The 20,320-nt window shown below is 39.8% G+C and overlaps 1 protein-coding gene across 5 annotated transcripts in view; it reads left to right on the top strand.

The window, feature by feature from the left end:
* Positions 1–20,320, top strand: part of USP54 (ubiquitin specific peptidase 54) — a 94,472-nt gene that overhangs the window by 17,583 nt on the left and 56,569 nt on the right. Inside the window, exon 1 of one of the 5 annotated variants that reach the window (XM_048311853.1) lies at positions 4,916–5,004. The exons of the other annotated variants lie outside the window; for them this stretch is intronic. The gene's annotated coding sequence lies outside the window, so the exon portion shown is untranslated. Of the gene's footprint in view, positions 1–4,915; positions 5,005–20,320 lie in introns of those variants that run through there. 5 annotated transcript variants of the gene reach the window in all.

Raw genomic sequence — 20,320 nt, 5'->3', positions numbered from 1 at the left:
ATTATTAGCATATGAAAACAAGGAGTGTACTGTTGGTAATTGTTTTGTTTATAAAATCTTTCCCAGTTTCCATTGTCTATTTCTCCACTGAGAAATGAGTGAAAGCTTCAGTTACCTGAGGGTGTAACATATGTTGTTAGTATACTTTGAGTCTCTATTTTAGTTAGTTAGTATTTTGTTAGTATACTTCGAGTCTCTTGTTATACCTTAAAATACCTGTCTTTAGTCATTGCAGTTGGAAATTACCTTACTTAGCAATTTTAGTTTCTGTTTGCTCAGAGAGATTTTATGAGTCAAAGCCAACAGCCTGTGTACAGTGTAGCAAGCCAAACCTGAATTTTGCGCCTGAGAATGGGATTTGTCACAGCTCCAAGCACTTTTTAATGGGAGCTTTTTGTTTAAGTAAATGTGATGGAAATTCCATCATTTCAGTATTCCTTCTTTCTAATAACTTATTAAGAGCTGCTTTCAATTTACGTTTTTGACTAATATTTCCCTTCCTTTCTCCCATGGGCAGTCTTTAAACACAGGGCAGATGTCTGATATGGAAGCATTAGGGGTCCAGCATCCTGCAGGGAGACACTCTGGAGCTGTTAAGAGGTGGAGGTTTTTGCATATTACAGAAGGGATCAGGGTGACTTGAAAAGATTTGTTTTGGTTATGAGGGGATCATTTGAACTCCTCTCTCTCTCCTCTGCTACTACTATTGCTTCTTCATCCCATAATGAATTTGGGCTAAATGCTGTAGATTCTATTATTTTTCCTGCATCGTGTACCTTGCTTTCCTAGATGGATGTTTGTGTTCATATTATCTGCAAGAAAAGTTACTGTTGACATGGATTATTTAAATGTTGATCATTAGCTTTCAAATTTCCAGACAAATCTGTGTGGAAAACTCACAGGTTGCCTTTTCAAGCTCTGGTCATATTTAAATGGTACTATTTTTAACCACCAGAGTCAGAAACTCTTGCTTTAAAAGTAGAAAATGTAGAGTTAGCTACATTTGAATCTAGTAGGTGATACAGATACTAGGAATAAATAGGAGGACCCTTACTGTAGTGGAATGCAAAGTAAGACAGTTATTGTCCGAGAGTACTCAGTGATAAAATAATCTCTGAAATATATGCCCCAATACTAAGTCTCAGAGAGAATGCCAATAGCATCTGCCACTGGAACTGGAGGGTAAGACTGCTATGTAGGAGGAATGTGTAATAAAGATATGCCATAGTATAGAAGTTGCAAGATGTTGCAGCCTCATCAACCAGCTCTAAGTACTGGGTGTAGGAGGCCAAACCAGCATTTGATGTGATTCAAATGATGTACTTAAGAAGGCCTGGGGTTTGGGAGTGCTGTGATGCTGAGAGCTGAGCTCATGCCAGCGCCTGAGGTTGGGACACTAGAGCTGCTTTTCCTTGCATGGTTGGAATGAAACTAACAGCAGCAGACAGCTGCTCATCAATGGATAATTTAATGTTGTATCTTACCTATTGTTTTTGAAAGCCATAGGTAGATCAGAAAGCTCATGGCTTTATGTTTTCTTAGACCTGGAATGTACATGCCTTGAATACTTTAGGTTTCTGGAACTGGAATTCCTTGTTTAGCTGCACTTGCAAATCTACTGAGGAAGCACAAACCTGTCTTTCTTACTGTTTATGCTGCATCATGTTGTACTTTCTATGCTTGACTTAATGAAGATAATTAACTTTGGACCAACAAAAATTACTTTTGCTTTGCTTTATTTGGTAAAGGAAGGATGCTGCTCATTGTGGAATGCTGGATTAGGCTATTGGATGTCATAGTACCTAGTATTTGTCTTTCTCTTTGTAGAATTACATTAAAAAGCATAATAGAAGCTTTATTTATAAAGCATAAAGTGTGGTGTTATGAAGACAGTGTTAGAAGAATTACAATCCAAACTTGAAATTTAGTGAGATGGATGCAGCCACTTTCACTGTAAAGTGGAGTTTGAATTATCTTGTTGCAATAAGAGTAAATGAAGTTAATGTTACAGTAGAAACTTAGTAGCTAAGTGCTCCTAAGCGACATCAATTTATTTAGAGGGGTAAAAGTACACTGAATTTATATAGGCTATGGAAACATGGATAAAAATCCAGTGTTCCATACATAATCATTGTCGTGATTTCACTGTCCAAGACAGAACTGAGCTGTAATTTCACTTAACTAAGTCTTGCTTATTCAACACTGTTAGTGGGATAGCTGTGTTGGATGGTAATATGTGTAAATATGTTGGTTTAATTTAATAGTTCTAGGGGAAGGCAACAGGAAGGCAACACAATAGTCTGGATAAGCAACAGCACTGCAAACATGCTACAGACAATAGTCAATCTGTCAGCTGTGAAGAGCTGACTTCCAGGCTCCAATTGAAGTTGCACAGACGTCTCTCTAGGGGTGGGAGCTCAATGATCAAAAGGGCACCAACAGGATAGATAACAATCAAAAGAGGGATTAATTTTTTAATGTGACATTTTAAACTGATTAAAATTACTTCTATTTAGGGAAAAGTGTATTTGAGTGTATTTAAATTCCACATTTTTTGTTATCAATAATTAAGATGGTCTGTTCTGAATATACTTTAAAATAAAATCCCACTACGTGTTTGCCATTAAAATTTTAGCAAATGAGGTGCTGAATTGAAACTAGCACTAATGAAATGGCAACCTAGCTTTTGACAGTAAGTGGGGTTTTTAAATTATAGTGTAGATATGACTGTTTTGATTGTTCCACACACTTTCTCAGCTTAGAATGAAAGATAAAAAAGCAAAAAATTTTCATGTTTAAATAATAGCCTAGGAAGCTGAGGGGATGAGATGCCTTAGCTGTAGAAGCGTTAAGCATTTACTTTTTCTTTAAAGTACCTAAATAAAATAAGATTGTGTAACTTCTGTCCACATGCAATCTGAGATTAGTATGAAAGTGAAATTCTATTTTAAAAAACATGCCGTATCACATTCATCATTTTCTGAAAAATAGTCTGGATTACTTAGTGTGGTAATCTTAGGCAACTAAGCTCACTAAAGCAGAAACACAGATTTTATAAGTACTCAGGAAAATGAGGGGGGAAAAAAGGGGTCTAAACATGAAGAAAATGTTTTTGGACATCTGGGTGCCTACAAATGTCACGGGGGGGGAAGCAATAATCTCTATAAGGAAAATGAGAATTGAATGGAATTGAAGTATCTGATTACATGTATATTTATGGTATCTCCCTTATTAACAAAGCTAGAAGCAAAAGCTTATGTATGAGGTTATAATATATCGTGTTAAAGTACAATTCAGCCCGTTCCCATATGCACAGCAGAATTCTGTTTCTCCTCTTTTCTGAATGCTGCACTTCCAATGGCCAACACTGTTTTAAATGAGTGCTGGTATAATTGATGGTGGAACCCATGCATAGAAACAAAGAAAAAGGGAACTTCTGCAGAATCAAATAATTATTTGGAAATAGCTGTAGAAGGTTAAATAAAAGCTTTATGATACTAGTTGAACAGTGAGTGACGCTGTGCTCTATTATTACTTCATCTTTGATATCTAAAAATAAGAACTATCTGTGCAAGCATGCATGAGAATTAGGATAGTAAGTATCATTTGTCCATTTTACAGATGAGGAATTGGAGCAGACAGATGAATTCATTTGCATGAAGTTGCCCTGAAAGTTGGAGGACTTGACGATTAATCCTGGTAGTCTATCTAGACTGATGACTGGTAACAGTAGTAAGAAAATTTAAAAAGTGCCTGCACCTTGAGAATTCCCAGCAACCTCCTCGAGGTTTAGGTGAGGGTGATGTGTTTTCATGTCTGGCTATGTAAGAATAGTATTTTTCTGTATGGATTAGATATAAATAGGATATAAATAGATAGATGTGGCTAGATAGAAATAGGAAGGATGACAGTATAGAAACTGCCATGTTTCTGTTCAAATTTGCTTTTTGAATAGGAACTTTTAGTATTTGTATCTTCCATTTCATTATGCTCTCTTCCCCGTTTCATGTTATTTGCCTGTCTTGAGTTGAAGTGATGCAGATACTGATTTAAAGGTCTCTTGTCCTGCAGCACATTTCCTTAGTAGAGAGGATCACTGAGCAGGGTAAGAGGACAATTGATTTTGATTGGGGAAGAGGATAGTGGTAAGTTTGATTTGTCCCAATTGCATTTTGAGTGTGTTTTGTTTGTTGATGATACAAACTACGTGGTTACCAGTTTTTTGCCATGTTACATTGGTTGGTTTCCTCTGGCAGTTCTTGTTCTGTATCTGGTTCTGAACATGATGCTGAGAATGGTCAAGCTGTCCTTTACCAATGGGCAGACTGGCATTGCGGTTTTGGAGTAAAAGAGGAAAGTTGTGGCCTTCAAGTGCTTAAAAACGACAGCTGTTTGGATTCGTGGATGAGAGGTGTGTCAGAGAGGCACATCCTACTATGGCCACGCCACGGCCGCCTCTTAAAAAGAGCTGTGGAAAGAAGGGGAAAGGATTTGAAGTGTGTTGCTAAAATCCACCAGGTGAGTGGTTTGCTTGCCCAAATTATTTACATAATCGGCACCCTGGGATAGCTCTTTCCGGGGAGGAGGGCTGCAGGCGTCCGAGGGCAGGGCGCGGCTGAAGGGTCTCTTGGCAGTGCCAAGAGGTGGCGGAGAGGCGCTGCGAGGCGTCGGGCGGCACAGCGTGCCCTGCGGGCGAAGGTGGGTGTTACCCGAGCGCGGCCGTCGCCGCTGCCGCCCTTCCCCGCGGGGGCTGCGGCCGCAGCGGCCCCTTTAAGGCGCGACCTGCCGGGATCAGGTGCGCGGCCGGAGCGGTGACGTCATGGGGGCGGGGCCGCGGCTCCCGCTCGCGCTGCCCGCGCCGCGGGACGGGGCGGCGGCGGCTGCGCACGTGCGCCGGGCGGCGGAGAGCGCGCGGGGCCGCGCGGGCCGGGGGCGGCTGGAGCCGGGAGCGCCGGGAGCCCGGACACGGCGGGAAGGCGTCTCAATGCGGGGCCGCTGCAGCAGGTGTCGGCTTGTTTGGTGTGGGGCAGCCTGCCGTATAAGCACATGAAGGGTTTTCTCCTTCAGCAGGCTAGACGGGAAAAATGGGCTGTGTGCGGGGTGTTTAATTATTTGTAAACTTAATTGTTAGCGTTTTTTTTTGTACAGCCATCCATCATGTTGTATGTTTCATTTGTATTTACTTGTTTAAACTGTTGCTTAGATAGTAAGTGAGCACCAGATACTGCCTTAGTTGATTGTGTTTTCCATGGTGATGAATGGTGCTGTGTACCTACTGACCTTGATAGAAAGTGCTCCGCGAAATTTAACTCTTCGTACTTGGGTAAATAAGGCAATTCCAAACGCTTAGGTTTGGAGTAGAGAGGGGATATCAGATGTCTTTAGAGTTGCTCTTCCACCCTTGCCAATGGAAGATTATATGCCACCTGTATGGAAAAGAGACTACACGTTTTGCCAGTTAGGTGGGAATGTGTAAGCCCATGTGGAATTTACCCTGCCTAAAGATTTTTATGCACAGAAATTGTGTTTGATGGTTCTGATGAAGAAAGGCAGAGGGTTGCTTGTGGCTTTGGTTGGGGCTTTTGGTTTCGTATTTTTTGTTGGTTGGTTGGGATTTTTTTTTCTTTTTAGGGTGAGGGGAGACATTGAAACCTTTCTTTGAACAGTCATTTAATCTTCATGATAAATAGACTTCTGTATTTGCGGTTCTAATTTCTGGCTAATATGTTCACTTTTCACCGGGTAAGTCAAAATTGGCAGAAATAATGAAAAAAATTCCCTGCTCAGGGGAATCATCATGTGAAGATAAGGTTGGTGGGAGGGCCTCTAATTTTCTGGGTAACAGAAGGATGTGACCAAGTAAAACATGGCTTTAGCAGCTTTGATTCTTCAGACTAGAGAAAAGTCACTTTGGCATTCTTATGCTAAAAATGTAGGCTAAGACTTCCCTTTGAAGCCCTGATTTGGAAATGCCCATCTCTACCACATCTAACTTTTTGCTTTAGATTCCAAAGTAGATTTAGTCTGTTCTAATCTGCAGAGCAGGGTTCTGGAGTAAGTCTTTGTTTAAATTAAAAAAAAAAATACTTGTATGTATGTATATGTTAAGAGATGTCCTATTTTGGGTTTGAATGCATACGTCTGAATCCATTATTCTGCAGGTTTCTTTTTTTCTATTGCCTTGATAGCATTTCAGTCTAATCAGTATGCAGTAGATGATGGTCTTGCTTTCTAAATTTAGCTGCTGATGTTCATATACTGCTTGGTATTCTATATTGCTCTTTGTAGTGGGCATCCTGCATAGATAGATCAGCCCCAATGGCCTTTGTCCTGGAAAGTGCATCATCCCAGTTGACATATTAGCAGTGGGCTTTTTAATGGGATGAAGCATGTTAATCTAGCATGCTTTAAGACCAATGAAGTCTCAGGTGTACTAATGTGTACTTGTTCTTTGTGTGTGCCTCATGCCTCAGGGAGAGAAACAGAGTGCATGTCACAGTATGCTAGTGTTTAGTTACTACTCTTTTTCCATTTTTTTACTCCCATATTTATGCAGAGAGCATGGGTGTTCTGTCAGAAGCAGGTTTGTAGTCCAATGGGATGTTCCAGCGTTAGGACACCAGGCTAAGGTGAGCAGATTGGTAATCCAGGGCATAGTAGGATTAGTCCACAGGGTGAAATCTGGTAAATTACTTTTCTACCTGAAAATCCCTTTAACTTTTAAGTATATTTTTTCATTACAGCACCTATTACTGTGACAGATGTGACTTTCCATAAATTTTTGGCAAGTGGCTTACTGTTTCCTCTGGGAGTCATCAGCTATTTCTTACCCTCCTTGTTCATATTTTAGCATCTTAAGCCAGTTTAACTGCCATGGCTGTGAAATAAAAAATACCCATCATAACATGTGATTGTGTATACTGTTGAAAAAGTCACTGAATTGTAAGCATCTCCAACAGCTTTTGTAGGTGTGTGAAGTTTTGAGAAATAATGGCTGTTCTAATGAAATTATTAGGAAATTTTTCAAGGTGAAGAGAAAGCTGACTTAAGAATTGCTGTTACTCCTCCTTTCTAATGGCAGATTTTCATAGAGGACTTAGTTTTATGAATTGCAAATAAAAATTTGTTTTAAAATAACTGATTCCCCCATAGTGATTGGGATGATTCCCAGAATCATGTGTGGCACTGACTTTTGTTTTCAGCTCTTTGGTATTGTGGCATGGATTTAAATGCTCTTGGGAGTTCTATGCTATATGTGCATCCTGGCTGCATGTCAGTCTGCCAAGGTGCAGTCATAGAACAAAAATAAGACAGAACAGAAAATAATTAATGCAGGATGTGAAGCTGTGTAAGGGAAAATTTCAGGAGTCTCATTACTTTCTCTATGGCTTTGTGATCTTGTTTTTTCTGTTAAATTAAGTGATACAAAAGTAAAGTAATGCAGCCAAGCTTACTTTCATTTGGGTTTCACAATGATGCAAGTTAGTTTCCAAAGTGAATCTTACACCTTCAACCTGTCCTCTCCTTTTTTATATCAGATAAGAGGCTGAAAAGCATTGGTTTTATTTGATGCAGGCAGGTGAAACAAACTTGCATAATTTTCTTTCTCAAGGCTTCTTGCAAGCCTTTTGTCAAGGACCACAGAATTGCTAAGATTCAAGGTTTACAGGTTGTGTGCTGTAATTTAGGGTCACAAAATTATGTAAGTTCTTGATGACTGTAGGAAGAGTGGATACAGATTTATCACTCCAGTTATGCTGGTTCTGTGCCATATGTGTGCTTTATGTAGGAAAAGTTGTTTTTTGATTCCTAACTTAGTTGAACTATAAATTAATTTCCAAATATCCTGAGAGCATATTTAAACCACAGGAAATTCCTTTTTCTACAGGAAAGTGATTTTGTACCATACCTCTTAAGGCATGAAACTCCGTGTGTGTGTGTGTTTGTGTCTTTCCCATCTGCAGAGATGATGGGAGACTTGTCTTTGGCTTTGGACCCAGCATGGCATCACAGTCATTCAAAGAATGTGCTCATGCTTTGACCAAGAAATTTAGTTTAGTGCTTTGTTTGATTAACAGGCATCTATAACCTGGTGTCTTGTAGTCAAGAAGACCTTTTGCCATCTCTTTTTGATAGGATATTTATAAAACATTCTTTTGGCTTTGGTCCACTTACTGAGGTGGAAGTTACAAAAAGCAGGATGGATTAAATGCAGTGCACTGTGTTTGGCAGTCACTGGGAGTAAATATGCAATAGAATTGCTTTTCTTGTTTTTGTGGTGGCTTTAGGAGGGAGTAGAAACAAGAAGTGCAGTTATTTGTGGTGTTACATCTGTGGTATTTTCATTCTTGCTTGTCTTTGGTAACTTTTAAACCCTGGCTTTTGTAGTCTCCCAGACTTACCAGTGCTACAGGTAAAACTAGTTTGAATCACTCTTTAGAGTTCCTAGATGTAGAAAGTCAAATTGCTAGCAGGATATGTTCATAGTAATGTGCTTATTAACACTTTGTTTTTTCTCACAGTATTTTTTTTTTTTGGTTTTTTGTATCATCTGCCAAAAGAAAGACTGGTTTCAATGAGGAGCATGCTGCCTCATAGCACATATACATAAGAACTAAGACAGCTTTTATCAATTAAGTGGAAAATATTGAGTGTACATACCAACTTCTTACTCTTAAAGTTATAAATGAGCCAGATTTGTTTGTCAAATATAAGGTTTGGAATGGAATTATGACAATAGTACTCTTGATAGTGAGGACTGGACTTTACCTATGAAGGAATGCTTTCCACTTCATCGCTCCTAAGCTTGTTCTTAAAAAGCTTGTTTTAGATTTTGTTCAAACAGATGTAGTCTAAACTAATTTAACCAGTACTAGCACCCTAAGTCACTCCATACAAAAAATGCTTGTGGGGGCTATGGAGGGAATACTGAGGAACAGATCTGACTTGAAACTACCCTGGCCTGTCTTTCCACCTGGCGGCTGTTTACCCTGACCAGGTTGTTGTGTTGCCATGTTGAAGGGTTGCACAAGGATGAGAATGAGCATTGGGAGGCTGAAGGAAAGTGGAGGCGTAAAAACTCTGACCTCATGTTAGTCAATGTCTGAGTAGTCTTGAAATGTGTTTCTGATTCTCTTTTGGTAGCTACCAAAACAGCACTATGCTTGGTTTGGTTATTCTTTTATATGAGAAAAGGCAAAAAAAGATTTTTGCTCATCTTGTAATTTACAAGCTACTTGAATAGCTCTGGATTGCCTGCTTTAATAAAAAAGTAACTTGGACGGTAAGAGAAAACAGAATGGATTTTTATTAGTTTTTTTAATATGGGTCCATTTGATTCTAAGACTATGTTGATGAAGGAAAATCAAGATTTCACTGTGCCTCCCTACTCCCCAGACTTTATTTAAACAGTTGTCTTGCCATGTGGAAAAGGTCAGCTGAGTACAGCATATGTATTTGCCCAGCATGTTTGAACACGTTGCCCTAAAGTTTGTTAGACTGTTACTAGATTTTTTTTTTTTAATTGTCTTTTTTTCTATCCTCTTGAAAATTGCACTGCTGATGTGGGAGCTTCTCTTTCTTAACCCATCTTCTTCACCCTCCTCAGACCCTAAAAAAGAAGTTATTGATGGTCACTGCTTTCTATCCACCGAATTAACTTTTTGACCTCAAAGGTTTTCAATGAAGAGGGCAAACACCTGTTTTCAGACTTCTTAAAAGTCCAGGGGATGCATTCTCCAAGTTAAAAACTAGTGTTCTAGAAGAATGTACTTACTTAAGAGAAAGAAGCTAGAAAAGATTAACCAGGAGGTTTAATTTGCATCAGTTGTTTTGAACTCATCTTTGTTGGAGTGCAGTTTATCTGTGGCTGCTTAAGGACAGGACAGGGCAGTTGGCTGGGTCTTGACTGGGTGCTCCTGCTCTCTCCTTGTTCAGCTCTTGGCTGAAGTGGCTCCTGCAAGTGGCTCACAGCTCAGTGCAGTGCTTGGAAGCAGTGGAAGCATGAGGCTAGGGAAAGTAAACAGACTGACACAGTCTGCTGTTTTCCTCAGTTAAATGAAACTGCACTTTCAGTCTGTGTTCCCGATTGCTGCACAGCCATCTGACTGCAGATGGAGGGGCAGCTTTGTTATCTGCGTGAGAGGATCTAACTTCAGGCCACTGTCAAGAAGTGACCAGGCCTACTTTTCTGCATTTGGGTGAGAAAGTTAATGAAAAAATAAAATTTCCATTGGTAGAGTTGTTTTTTGCCAACTTGCCACCCTATTATGCGTCATTTTGCAAACTTACCTGTGTTAGCATAAGGGGAGCGGAAGGGGCACATGATGGTGAACAGATCCACCCTGGTAGCAGCTGTCAGATTGGCACAGCTGTATCATAAAACATGTTGTAAGTTACCTGTGCTAGAAATGAGTGCATCTACTAGTACATGTACATGGTGTCTTGACTTTGTTGGCAAAGCTCATAAAGAAGCTGCTGTAACTACTGTTTCCCTGCTCCTGTACCCCACTGTAGCTTGCTGGTCTGTGTTATGCTAGTTACAAGTGCTTATTGCAGGACTGCTCTGTATTCGAATAACTGAAATTATAAATTCATACTTTTATTTTCTGGTTATTTTTAACCCAGATTATTTTTATGAGGCAGTTTGTAATGTGGTCCTACACTGGCTGCCACCTGCAGAACAGAGCATCAGATGAGAACAGTAAGAACTGATCTGTGAAAGGCGAGCAGGAACTTTCTGCAACCAGCTTCTTTGTTGGCAGTCCAGAAACTCCATCTTTACCGTGTAGCATTTATTCCTGACGAACTTCTCCATGTAGACAAACTTACAGTATTTAAACTGTGCTAAGTGTGCTGACATTTACAGCTCTGTGAGTGGGAGTGCTGTGGTGGAAAATTACACGAAGGTGAAAGGAAGGGCTAGCATAGCCTTTGCTAGGTAGGAAGCTAGAAGATCTGCAACAGCAGAAGGAAGCCAAAATCATATGACTCTGCAGACATTGGGAAAAGAACTGTTTTCAATCTTAAGAGAATGGTTGTTTCAGCTCTGTCATCTATACTTTGTTTCTTCATTTTTTTTTGACTTATGCTTCTGTCATTTTGCTTGACAATATCTCTTTATCTTGACAGCCATGAAGGTATGCTGTAGGCATGCATGCTTCTAATAGATGGGGTTATTTGCAAATACATTTGCTTCAAATTGCTGATGTTTGAACCAAAGCAGAAAAGCAAGGAAGGCAGAGAGAGAGAGAGATTTTGGGCTTGTCTCTTGCTTTCGTTTGCCTGGTTTTCCTGCCTCATTTCTGTCTGAGGTAGCTATGTGGATGGCTGTATAATTGCTAGCATTGCTGTCCCAGTTGCCCTAGGGGCTGCAGTACTTGACCAGAACAGTTTGAGGGTTGCTGTGCTGTCCTAATTTAGATGAGATGTTAGAAGAGTTGAAATGCTCCCCCCCCCCCCCCCCCCCCTTTCCTGTTCTGTGCAGAAATGTGGTAATTGCTCTGAATTCTTTCTTAGTTTAGTGGCAGTGAGTCAGATTCTTAGCTGGTATGTTTGGCAAAGCTCTCTTTTGTGAGTGCAGCAGTGCTGTTGTTCTTCAGCTGGGGACCTGTCCCCCTGCTTCTGTTCAAGGCATGGAGCCCTGCTTGCTGTTTGAACTGTCTGACCCTCATCAGCGCAGAGTGAGCTCTAATTTTCTGTCTAATGCAGAGGGATTTGCTTTAGTAGTAAAAACACTTACTTGTCCTCTGCTGCTGTATGATTCTAAAAAGTTTTAATTTTAGGTGTGATGGAAGCAGAACTGATCTTGCTTTCAAGAGAGCGTTTAGAAATAATTTTCATGCTTTCTTCATGCACTGAAGTGTTGAAGAACTGGTTATTGTTTAGGCAGGTAACTGATAGTCTCCGCTATCCATGTGCTGAGGGACTGTGCAAAATGATGTCAAAGCAGGTGTTTGAAAATGTCCACAATTTGATCCATTTTTCTAGTAGTTACTCAAGTGTGTGTGGTCACCTGAAGCATTTTATCAAAAAGCTGACAAAGAGTTCTAAAATTATGGAAACTGAGGCTGAAGCAAATTGGAATTTGTAAAAATCAGTACTACAAAAGTCTTGATGTTACTGATTTAGATACTCCTGCCCTTTTGTGAGCATTGGTCAGCATCACCTCAGCAAGGAAGTCAGTGGAGTCATGGGAGATGTTTGTGGATTTTGTGTCTGATGAGGAAAGGCAAATGCTTTGTCCTTTGGAAGGAGGAGGACTAAAGGAGTACAGAGACCGGTGTTTTCTCTGCAAGGGTACATACCAACCTTGAGTCATTGAGCTGTGGAAATAATGCCACTTGAACAAATGGACTTGCTAACTCTTGGTAAAATTTTACAGGTATTTGAGAGTAAACATGCAGATCCAAGTAGTAGTGTGAGACACCTGGAAGGCTTGGTCACTTTTTCTGTATGCTAAAAATGAGGATTGACATATTGCTTTTGCCTGGAAAACGTCTGTGTTGGTGTTGCAAATTGTGTTTTTAAGTGATTTGCTTCCTTGATACAAGCTGTTTGAGGAAGGAGTGCTACGGAGTTAACATGCTGTTTTAACCACACACAGCTGTGGAGGAGGTTTTGAGCCCAGCATGATTACTGAACATTGGACTGTTTTTTGTTCACAATTATGGCACTGTCAGTGCACTTTAGAAAATTACTTTATTTGAAATTTGCACACACTAAATCTTTTTTAAAAAGCTGTGTAGAAGCATCACGAGGTAAAACTGCTTAGAGTATTGTGCCTTTGCTGTATTTTTTCCTTTCTTGTTCTTCTATTTTTGTCTCTCCAAAAGTCTATCATTATGGAAAGACATAGTTAAAACTTGGCTTAGCCCCTTCTATCCTGCAAGACTAAATTGTTCTTAAGGCAAACCAGTTTAATTGTATTCCAAATGCTTCCTTTTTGCATTGTTTGTTTCTATTAGGTAAATGGTCCCGGTGGGGATAGTATCTTCAACTCCTTGTATGCTCCAAAGCATTATTATATTTCAATCTGATTCTGTTAGAGTTATATTGTGCTGGGGCAGCAAGACAATGGTGTGCATTGGTTTGGGGTTTTTTTTTTGTAACATAACCAAAATTTTCTTTAAAGCTATTTTGGTCTTGGATATACAGTAAGTCTCCCTGTCTCTGCTCTAAACATGACCATGTTAGAAGAACAAATTGATGCTGAATGCAGATGGCACCCGTGTCCTGGAGCTGTACTGTAAGAGTGTCTGGGAATAATCATGTAGTAATGCTACTGCTGAGCTTATGGGAGGTTTTGGGGGTAGGAAGCCATTTTTCTGAACAAACTTCTTTTTTCCGTGATCTGTATCGCTGGCTTTGAACCACAGGGGATGGTTCCAGGAATTGTCCTGCAATAATTGTTCTTTGAAAAACTGCTTTTAAGTTTGCATTGCAACTGCAGGGCTGTAAGCTGAGGGACCAAAACTGAAGCCATCTTTTGAGTCCTTTCCATTTTTTTTCTGTTAAATGGTGACATGTTGCTCCTGGTTGTCAATTTGTCCTACGAGAAAACAATCTTTGATGTTTAACTGCAGAGTCTGCAGGAACCTCTCCAGTTCACTTGTCACACTGAGGGGAGCCCTGCCTTGCACAGGCAGGCTGCTGCTGTAAAATGAAGTCCTTGCAGCCCTGTCTCCCACTTCTCTGCCCCCAGGCTGGTCTTTTATAAAAGGGTTTGGAAAACTTTTCCTCCTTCTTGCCTGGCCCTGTGTCCGAGGGGAGTTGTCGGTAAGCAGGGCCGGGCTTCTGGCCTTATCTTTGTTGTCAGAGCTGCCTGCCTGGTAGGTGGCAGTGGGGGCAATGCTTTTCAAATGAGACTTTCCTGTGCTTAGGGAGGCCCTTGTTTTTTTTGTTTTAACAGCTTCCTATTGTTTGAAACAGCAGGTTATCCCCTCCCATGCTATTCTAGCTCTTTCCTCCTCCCTTAAATAATTTTTCTGTGCAAGTATTACTCAGAGCAGTTAATCTCGCAGTGAGTCCTCAATTTTCCCAACTTGCTCTGATCTCCAGCTTCTGTTGTGATACCAGTGTGAAGTTCACACAATAAATAGAAAGTAGTTTCTGAAGGTAGGTCTTTCTGATTTTTAATTCAGCATCACCACCACTGTGATGTGACTTTTTTGATTGAATTCAAATTGTCATAGGAGTTCTCTCCAACATGTGATACTGAAAGATAGAAAATAATGCTTTTCAATGTTTTCTGGCTTTTGTTTGTAAGATACAAAGAAAGAGTATTGCTTCAGTTCATTATTCATATGTTTATCATCATTTTCAGTGTTCCAGTCCTGCTGACTAATGGTGTTTCATATGTTTACATTTTATTTATGATGTTCTACCTCTGTGAAAGGCACTCTCTAAGCCATAAGCTGCCTCTGGTCCACCATACCATAACTTTTTGTATGTGGTAGTATCCGTGATAAATTTGAAGATAAAGCCAGTCAGAATCTCTTCTCATCATATCAATTGTTACAGCTGAAAGGGATGTTGGCAGTTCATTTCCCATCCTACTTACTTTACAGTGTAAGAATTACGTAGTCAGAAGCACTCCAGACTGCTTTTTTGATAAGTTAGTTGTGTTTTTCCTTCCCTCTACTTGTTGAATTCTGTGTAAGAAAGTTGATAATTAAATGAGGTACTAAACTTATGCAGAACTTTTCTGTTATTTTAATGTGCTGATTTATAAAAGTCAACTTGCTTTAGTTGGTTTCCTGGTCCCCTGCTTTCTATCAATGTCTTGTTTCCAAAATTAGTAATAATTTTGTGATTGTTTGAAGTCTATCACTACTGTTTCATACTTCTCACTGGTTCAGCTTAGCAAAAAGTACATATTTGTTTAAATTTCTAGATTTGAAAGAAAAAGAAACCAAAACCCTTATATTATTTTGATGTATTTGGTGACAGTAAGCAGAAGTTTTAATTCCATAAAATGTTAAGTCCAGTTCTAGACTTGGTCATCAGAGAGGGTGAAGGAGGGGGAAATAATCTATATATCAGTTCCAGTACTTGTCGTTCAGTATAATAAGCATTCTGCCAGTTCTAAGGCATTCCAAATTTTTTTGAAGGAATAACTTCTTAGGCAGCATAAAACAGACCAGAATTACAAAGACATTGATTATAGTCTTCAGAGGCAGGATTCATCTGATCCATACCTGGAAGATGAAGTCCCGCTCTCCTTGCCCTAACTATAACTTCTTGATAAGCTGATTCAGGTCACTAACCTAGTAGGAAATAAAGCAAGCCCACTCCTCCCCTCTTGTCATCCCTCCAAAAGTGCTAATTTTGTGAGCCGAATTTGCTTCTGTGAGCCTAAGTGTGAACTGCCTGCCCCAGAGCACTGGTGTGGAGGAAGAAGTGCCTTCTTCATACTACTCTGGTGGCCCTAAGATCTTGGCTTCATTTGGTTATTTCATAAGGTTCCTCTCAGAGGTAGGTTGTCTGTCTGAGATGATACATCCTCTTTCTAGAACACTGTATTTCGTGGGAGTTAGAGAAGCCGTAGGCTTTTTTATTACTGTTATTGTAACTGACAGTTCGGAAACCTCTCGGGTTTTTTTTGAGGGAGAAGTGTTGCAATGGACATGCAGGAGTTTGTTTTTCTGAAGTTGTTAATTTATAATGTAGTTATGTCTGTAGGTTATGACAGTGGTCTCAGAGTTTTAGGTGTCTTAAAAACCCAAACAGGATGATTCCAGGTTAAAGAGTTCTCTGTTTAAGGCCTGGGAAACATGACAAACAGGCTGAGGAGTGAAGGAAGCAGACTGTGGTGGCTGTCAGGATGAACAATGGTTTTGGCACACCTGCTGCATTGCTGCTGTGCTTCTCCATGCTTGGCAGGAAAGGAGTGATTTGGAGGATAACCAGATAGTTTTGTAGATATTTTTGGTATGTTTCCATCTTCTCTGAGGGAGAGAAAACAGAAGCACTTGCTTTATAATGTAACTAATGGCTGGTTGAAGACTGGCACCATCAACTTTTGGGGCAGGATTTAATAATGCACATAGAAATGTGAAAGTCAATATTATGCTAGACTCGGGGGCCCTTAGAAGGGAGTGCAGGGAGACTGATGTACCATGGGAAGGGGGAATAGTTGGATATAGTCAAAGTGATGTGTTAGAAATTTTTGCTCATACTGCCCCTCTGAATAGCTATAAACATAATCAAAAAGCAAAATTAAGAGAGCTGAAACAAATGCACTTGGCAGATGTTTTTTCAGTATGACAGTTTTTTAACTCTACCATGTTCCAACTGATGTTATTCAGTTGATGCTTCTCCTGGAAGTTGACACAGATGTAAGATGTGAGACCAGATTACAAAGAATCCTATATCACAGCCATGTCATTTCATCCATTTTCCAGTTGTGTCTATTCAGGCTCTGATGTAATCATATTAATAGTCTTTTTAATTGATGTGTAGTGCCATACTTATTTATACAAACTTTTTCTGAAGCATCTCATGTACTTGATTTCACAAGAGGGTATTGCTGTCCTAAATTGTTGACTACCTGGGTCACCAGAGTATATTGGAATTGGAGAACTTAGGTGTACTGGGAAAAAATGAGAATGCTAAAAAGCTGGAAGAATTTCTTTTTAGTCTAGCAAAGAAAATGCATCTAATACTGTACTTTTTGTCTCAAGCTTGGAGTTTAACTTCAAATGGAGTGACTTCAGTTCTGACTGACGAGAAATGTAAGATTTTTTCAGATCATCCACTTACTTGCATGTGTGCATGCACACATGTGCGTGATTTATTTTATTTTCTTAATCACAGAGGAAGGATGCATAGACTCTTAATCTGGATAAAATATTCTTATTTTTTCCTGTTTCCCTTACAGGTGTGTGTATAAGGAAGTGTGACTTGCTGTAATGCTGGTTAAGCAATGGATAATAATTATAGTAACAGTGTGTCTGAACGCTTTCATCTAGTATTGAAGGAAAATTTTGTAAATGGTTTCTCAAAAAAGCATTTATCATGGTGTAATGACATGACTGAAAATACCATTGTGATGTGGGTAACCCTTCTTGATAAGGATAGCTGTTACAGATGTTGCTTTCTCAGATGTCAGGTGATTGTTCTTGAAGCCTGGTTATTCTGAGGGGAGAGGACTTTTAAACACGACAGTGTTTGATTTTGTCCTTTTATTGCCTTGCTGATGTTCTGGATCTGAAATTTTTTCTGCACCAAGTTGCTAACACAACAGTTGCATCTCTTCAGCAGCTTCTTGTGTTGCCAGCATATTGTCTAGGGAATTCTGGGGGAAACAAGCTCTATTGTACAGCGTTACAATGCTTGTAGACGCGAGCCTGGAGCAATATCAGCTGGTCTTGCACTAACAGGATTTGGCAAGAGAAGGTGTGGGCAACATGTGACTGCTGTGCAACTGGAAGGTGAAAATTCTGTCCTGTGACCAGCTCTAGGGGATCCTGGTGTGGGGAGTGTTGACTGTGTAACCTGTACTGGAGCCTGTAGGAAGAAGCAAGCCTTAGAGATCATCTTGGATTGCCATGGCAGGATATGGAGACCTCCGCAGTTTTTGAGGTGCCTAACCCCTCTGCTGTGGTGAGTTCCCAAAAGACTGAAAGGATTTGAACATCAAAAAAGCCAAATTTTATTTCAATAATAACAGAAATGTTACTTTTGTAAAAAGAGAAAATTTAAAAAAAATCTTGGGAAGACAAAATGGAAATAGGCTTGTGTGCAAGTTTCCTGTTACCAACTATGTCTTGCCTTCCCAGCCTGTCAGTCACTGAGTGGTCCCAAATATCTTACTGGAAATTTTGTGCTATTGAAGAGCAGCCAAACCACACAATCCCTGGAGCTTTCATCTTTGAACACTCTTAATATCTCCCCAAGAGGGCAGGATGGGACTGTACCCCTGCCCCCAGGGGTGCTACATGGCGCAGCCACACTCTTAAAGAATTACACCCATAATTAGAAGCCAGAAACCAAATGCTTACATAAATGTTATCATCCTGAGACCCAGTTGCTTTCCTGTTCCCTACTGTGTGTGATGGAGTGGAAGAACCCCTAAAGCCGCTGTTGTCTCTTGCCTGAGACCTTTCTCAAAGCTTCTCTGTGCTCCAGTGCTGTTCCCTAAGGCACTTTGCCTAAGGGGTGACACACATCATTGTAGGCTGGGCATTCTTCTCTACGGGGGAAGAAAAAAGATGAACACAGAATATAAGATACAAGTTCAGGAAGCTGTGCTTTCTAAATTTCATGTGTTGTGTGCTGGACTAAGCCAGAAGCTGTGTAATCCTTTGTGCTTAACCGTACAGCACTCCTGGGAGTCACTGTTTAAAGGGTATGTGGGTTGTATTCAGTTTCACAAGTGATTTCAGCCAGTGCGAGATCAGATTTGGGGGAGTAAAAGAAGTAACTGCTTGCTTTTCTGTAGAGCTCAGACCTACAGCAGCATTGAAAAAGTTGAATTACTGCTGAAAGGAATTAAACTGAGCTTCTGAAGTAAACTTTTTTTAAAATTTTTTTTTTCTTTGTTACAGTACAGGCTGAAATCCTGTTGTCTGATGTTGAGCTAGACTGCAGTTTTCTCTAGCTACTCTTTCAGTGTTGAACTTAGTGGCTTTAACCTTTGTTAATTGTCAAAATTTGTTGGCTGGGTACTTTGCAGCCCTGTTAGGACAGGCCTTCTTTTTGTGTATGAAGGCATGTGTACGTATCCTTAAATTTGCTCCTTGTCATTCTGTTTTAAAATAACAACAGCAACAAGTTTCATTAAGGATGTTTTCCTTTCCACATGTACTAGTTGGTTAAATGTATTATAACTTTCCTGGGGACCTTCAGAATTCTGTTTTAATTTTATCTTTAACAGGTTTCTTCAGTTGCTAAGAGAAGAACTTTGTGACCCACCTCTTCATGATCTTCTTCCAGTGAACAACCCACAAATAATGTGGGAAGGCCCCTTTCAGGGTATATACCTCCTCTTGAGTGCTTCCTGGGGCTGGGGTTTTTTTCTGGCCAGGGGATGTTTTGGTTTTTTGGGGGAGGAAAGAGGGTTTGTGGTTTTTGTTTAGTTGAGTTTGTGCTTTTTTGGTGGGGTTTTTTTGTAGGGAGCTTCTGGTGCCACTCAGTTGGGTCATTTTATTGCCAGGCAGAGAAAAAAAATAATCAAAGCTGTTGACATCATTCTTCTTTTTCTTACCCCAACACCCAACTGGTCTGTTCAGCTTGTATTATACCGCATTTGCACAGCTTCTGCTTCTGTGACCCATTAGGACAGAGCCTGCTTGTGCTTAACAAGAGTCTCTTTCATGCTTTGTGGATCTCTCCAGGCCACAGCAGGACACAAAATAATCCCTTTTGCATTTGGTAGTTTCACAGTACTTTTCTGGTGAAGATAAAATAACCTTTCTGAATGAAAACAATAACATCATCTCCATAAGCCTGGTTTTGATAGAAGGAAATTGTGTCATTGTTTCTGCATCTTATAAAATGAACAGCAGTTTGTTTGGGTTTTTTTTTCCTTAGCAGATTACTTACAGATTTTAATCTTTTAAAATCATGGGAAGAGTGTTATAAGTTTTTTAAATCAATATGGAATTTGTTTCTTATGGTAGCATCTATTAAGACTTAGAGAACCAGTTTTTTTGAGTTGTAAAATAAAAATTTGAATTCATGAGGCCAAAGTTTTGTGAAAGTTCCTATGCAATCTCATGGCTTCACCTTATTATTAGTTCTAACATGAAAGATCTGTATTTCAGAAAACTTACTTATACAACAATCTGCTTTGCACACATGAAGCTTTCATTTTCGTATGCTGTGCATATTCTCTAATGTTTTAATTTCTGAAATGTTTGACAAGTATAATATGTATGACAAAGAAAATATCCTTTGCCTGTTTGAACCATCTACTCCAATTTTCACATTGTGAGATTGGTTAAACTTGGATTTAAGGCTTTTTTTACAATCTTTCAGAAGATGTTTTATACCAGAAGAATTCAAGCAATTTATCTATTTGTAAGGGGCTTCTCAGTGAAAGTAAAATTTCAGGTAATGGAGGCAACTGCACATCCTGTTATACAAGGGTTCCTTTCCTGTGTCTGTAGGAACCATTTCATGATTTTGCCTGTGTTTGATGTTTAGTTGTGAGTTCAGGATTGTTGTGCATTAAGTTGTTATTACCCTCTCTTTTTAAAACACACAGAGACCTGCAAAATGGCTCTTTACTTCATAAGGTCATATGGTGGAATGAGTCTGCAGCTGGGGACAGGCACAGTATGTCCATGGCTGTCGGCTCAGCCAGCAATGGACCAGT

The sequence above is a fragment of the Corvus hawaiiensis genome, chromosome 8 (genome assembly GCF_020740725.1).
Source record: "Corvus hawaiiensis isolate bCorHaw1 chromosome 8, bCorHaw1.pri.cur, whole genome shotgun sequence".
Taxonomy (NCBI): domain Eukaryota; kingdom Metazoa; phylum Chordata; class Aves; order Passeriformes; family Corvidae; genus Corvus; species Corvus hawaiiensis.
The sequence above is the reverse complement of the archived record's forward strand: the minus strand, read 5'-3'. Positions and strand labels throughout refer to the sequence as shown.